Source organism: Gasterosteus aculeatus, chromosome 4, assembly GCF_964276395.1.
Source record: "Gasterosteus aculeatus chromosome 4, fGasAcu3.hap1.1, whole genome shotgun sequence".
Lineage (NCBI taxonomy): Eukaryota > Metazoa > Chordata > Actinopteri > Perciformes > Gasterosteidae > Gasterosteus > Gasterosteus aculeatus.
The window spans coordinates 24,652,355-24,656,985 of record NC_135691.1 but is presented as its reverse complement, the minus strand read 5'-3'; the positions used below and the strand labels follow the sequence as shown (position 1 = coordinate 24,656,985).

Here is a 4,631-nt window from a genome sequence, read left to right as displayed (position 1 = left end):
TGTCCCTTCTCCTTGTGGAAAGCGGGGGCAGGGCTTAGGCAGCGCGAACACAGACACCGGACACCGACAGGTGAAGAGTAGCAGTGAACCCAAAATCTCACCTAAAACAACAACCATCCGCCGAGTCTTTCAACCTGAACTATTGTCGGTTCCCCCGGACTGCTCATTCGCCTCTTTTGGGCGGTAGCAACGGCGTCCCTGGACCGCCGTCATGCTTTCCTCTCGGGCTGGCCGATTGTTAGCGGCACCGAGCCGCTCGGTCTCTCCCTGCAGCCCCGGAGTGCGTCGCCCTGCCGGTGTTACGTGCCTACTGGTTTTTGGACCTACTGGTTTGTCTACGCAGATATTGTCTGCCTCAGTCCCCTGATTCGTCACACATTCGCAAACATATTGCTGGAAATGTTCAAAATTCATCACATATCCTTTGCAGAGATTACGATTGTATAAGTGAGCACTACATCAGGAATCAGGAAACATTTATTAGCCAAAATATGTCAAACATACAAGGAATCCCTGCCACATATGAAGAAATACATGGAAGAAAATATATTTATTAAACGATGGCCTTCACTGCATGAAAGGTGGGATTTTCGGCAGTATGCGGCACTGTAAATTGTCGTGGAATTTCAGGTTTACGGCAATTTGCGGGCAACGCCGAAAACTGCCGGAAATTGTCAGAAATTTATGTGGGCCTCCCTTGGCAGTTGTCCCCCCATGTCCCCCCTCCTCCTAATTCTAGGGGAGGCTTTGACATGTAAATGAATTGCTGTGAGCTATACAAATGCAAATCAGGGTCGCAGAGGGAGTTTTAGCCCAGGTGACATTTTTTTAAAAGGTAAGAAAATCTCTGGTACAAATAGATCAGGCTCAGTAGCCTAATTATAGACTTACATTTTAGCTTGAATTGATTTATTTAATTCAAATATGCTAGATTACTGTGTACGCCATTAGCAATGGCAAATGTTATGTAAAAAAGATACACAAAATAACTTCTTTAAAAGCTCAACTACAGTGCATAGTGGCAGGACTACAGTGACCTTTTCTTTGGTCTTACTTAAATGCACAGAGGATCTATTAACCACACATCTTCTAGCAATGCGCTCAACTGGCAGAAATGATGTTGGGTATGACGTATCTGTTCCCTGCAAGCCCCAAACTTCTATTGGCTGTCCATAAAAGTGTCTGTCCGGGTGGGGATGAAGCCAGGAAACTTGTGCAAGAACATGTTTAAATGCCGTACCCTTTGACACAACATTAACAACTATAAACTGCTTTATAATGGCTGGTCGTAGTTCTGCTAGAGGGTCAAGGACAGGTTCCTCAAAACTGTTAGTGTTTCCACACCACGTAGCATAAATATACGCTGGCCTTTATGCTCTGCATCTATCGATTGAGTAAGTTACATTTTTTGATTTGAAGCATTTTATTTCATGAACATGTAAATAAAAAAATAAAAAAATTTAAAAATCAACATAGACATAGACCACAAAATTAGAAAAGTCACCTTTTGTTCAAGAAAAGGAGTAGAGGGAAGCAAAAGCTTATAGATACCCACCCCTATCTTATCCATATTCTCAATTAGTATATATTAGTTTGAAAATTAATATCATACATACATACACACACTCTCTCACACACACTCTCTCACCCACACACACGCACGCATACTCACACGCACAAATAAATACAATTTAACTTTCCGTCACTGAATATTTTCACAGATCTCATATTTGGCTAATGTGTATAATTTAAGATGTTTTTTGAACTGTGCAATATGTTTACAATCTTTGATCTTATCTGGTAAGTTGTTCCACAACTTCACCCCACAGACCGATATGCACCTGCTTTTGAGTGTAGAGTGCACCTTTGGTTGCCTCAGTTTCAGTCTCTCTCTTAAATTATAGTCTCCTAGTCTGTCGCTAAACCAACTTTGAATGTTTCCTGAGAGTAGGCTGTTTCTTGCTTTAAATTCAATCTGTAACGTTTTAAAATCTTTTAAGTCCATAAATTTTAATATATTTAATTTCAGAAATAATGTGTTTTTGTGTTCATAGTACCCCACCTTATAAACTATCCGTATTGCTTTTTTTTAAATTGTGCATATTGCCTGTAGGGTGCTTTTGTAGGTATTACCCCACACTTCCACACAGTAACTCAAATAGGGGGCAAACAGTGTACAGTACAGTGTATGCAGTGATTGTATATTCAATATATGTCTGACTCTGACTAGTATCCCTACACATCGTGCCAATTTTGAGTGTACACAAGTGACCTGTGGCCTCCAGCTGAGCTTGTGGTCTATCATTACACCTAGAAAGGAGTATTCAAATACCCTTTCGATTTTTATATTATCGATCTTTAGTTCAATGTGTGTGTTTGCTTGTGTGTTACTTTTACCAAAGACCATAAATTTTTCTTTACATTAAGTGATAATCTATTTATTTACATTCATATATGTTTACATGTCATGCAAAACATTCAACCTCAGTGACACAAGGGTACATCTGATGATACATTGTCAACATTGCATGTCTGTCAGACTCATCCAAGATTGTCTGGTGGAATGGAGAAAGAGGCACCACTGTACAGTTTTCTAGGGAAAGTCGTTCTGCTGACACCAAAACACTGCTTTTCATAAAGCATATCAGCTGTTTCAAAGTCCCAACCATTTATCTTCCTAAAATACTGGTCCTTCCGTATAACAATAACCTCGTATGTGATTGGAGGACCCTTAGACTCCTCGTCCAATCACGTGTGAGGTCATAGGCATGACTCAGACAGCAGTACTTGCAAGACGAGCATACAAACAGACACGTGTGTTACTATATTCAGAAGAACTGTATCTCCAGTTCCTTTGTTTGTTTTTTGCTGCTTCGTGAATAATGGCGGGACGACGTCTCGCGTTCAACTCGCCTTCAACTCCTTTCCGCGGTCACCAACTTTCGGCCAGTCCACAGACAGACAAGAAGAAACTGCTGAATGCTCTCAGTGGATCGTCTCGTCACTCCAACAACAAACTGCCGATATCAACGAGCGGTTCGCTCCACTGGAGCGTTCGGAACTCTGCGGGTTTCTGTCCAGAGGAGAGGAACCGACTCAAAGAAGAGGAGACGGGCGCACAATCCCAAGATAGCAGTAAGAATACGTTCGATGACTGCAAGCTAAGCTAAAAGTAGCGTAGCCTCACAAGTGAGCAGAAACCGCTTTATTAAAGTGTATTTTCTTTGCCGTGTCGTTTACAGGAAGCGGTGCGCCGTCTTCACAACTCCGAGACGAATTACAGGCGCTACGAACCGGAGCAAGGGTAAGATTTAAAGAATATGCTTTCATTCTGCGGTATAAGGGAATATATACGTATAGATACCGATCATAACTGTACATTTTGTTTTCACAGACTAATCTCGCCTCATAATGAGGCGGTGACCTCGTATTTGCTCCGGGAAAAGTCCAGATTTAGACGACGTCATTGTGTGTAAGTGACACTGTTTACTGTTTCTCCTTCCTTGTTAAATGTTACTGTGACTTGATTTTGATTTTTTTTGATTTTGTATTCATACCACACTCATTTAATTGTTTTCCAGCTCCCTGTGAGACGTATTGTGAGACGGGACGCAGGAGCTTCCGGTTTTCCAGCCGGAACACTCAATGCTGGCGGAAGCTGCGAAGGATTCAGCGCGGAGTCGAGCGAGAAGAAAGACGGTCAGAGTTTATTTGCTGACTTTTTTTCAGGTGCATTGATAGATGTGTTGTGTCCATTCGCATCGCACAGTACTGATTCATTGTTGTTTTTACAGCTGCTGGAATCGAGACAACGTGTGCTGGCTGATGACGAGGTGGAACTCCGCCACCGTGGAGCTCACGTCGGACGGAGGGGACGGTGTTGTTGGCGGGGTCTCGGGGTGGATTGTACGGTCGCCACACACACACGAGCCGCCTGCACAACAGACCTGCCTCGGAAAACACGCCCGCCAGTGACGGTCTACAACCCCGAGGAGGCAAACGGACAGTTCACTGAGCTGTAGTTTTTAAACCGCCGTTACCAAAGTGTGGGCAGATCCTCACTTTGTATGAAGTTGTTGTTTGTGTGTTGTTAATAAAGCGCTTTCTTTGCATAAACATGTGGCAAATGTTCATTTTCTCTATAAATTCATTGATGTCCTGGTTGGTATCCTAATAATAGTGTAGTAGCCTGCATATGATAACAATGAAATGAATATACAGCATAATATGAATATATAAATAAAATGAGGCGGGTGACCAATAGCGACAGATCTGCCAACCAATCACGAGTGATTGAAAGTTGTAGTTTCATCTAATCATGAACAAGGAAACTCAAGCCTGGTCTGCCCAGGTGTGGTTTTGCTGCCAATCACGAGTGATTTTATTTGTTCGTAAGTTGTGGTTTCATCCAATAAGGCGTAAGGATATTCAAGCCCGCTCGGCCACCCGCGGTTTCGCTGCATTCATATGCTAATTCGGGCCATTCGCACCTCCGCCAGCTCTCCACCTACGTCATGGTTCGTTTCCGACAATTTGTGGCACAGACAAACGCGACGTGCGCGGGTTGCAAATTGTCGGAAACTAGGGAGATTTCCGGGCGTTTACGGGGACGAAAATCTCACTTTTCATGC

General features: G+C 43.0%; 1 long non-coding RNA gene across 1 annotated transcript; it reads left to right on the top strand.

Moving 5' to 3' along the window:
• Window positions 1-3,192: 3,192 nt before the first annotated feature.
• LOC144406224 (uncharacterized) lies at window positions 3,193-3,935 on the top strand. Its single transcript, XR_013467423.1, has 4 exons — window positions 3,193-3,304; window positions 3,395-3,472; window positions 3,582-3,699; window positions 3,795-3,935. It is a non-coding gene; the product is annotated as an uncharacterized LOC144406224 (long non-coding RNA).
• Window positions 3,936-4,631: the final 696 nt, after the last annotated feature.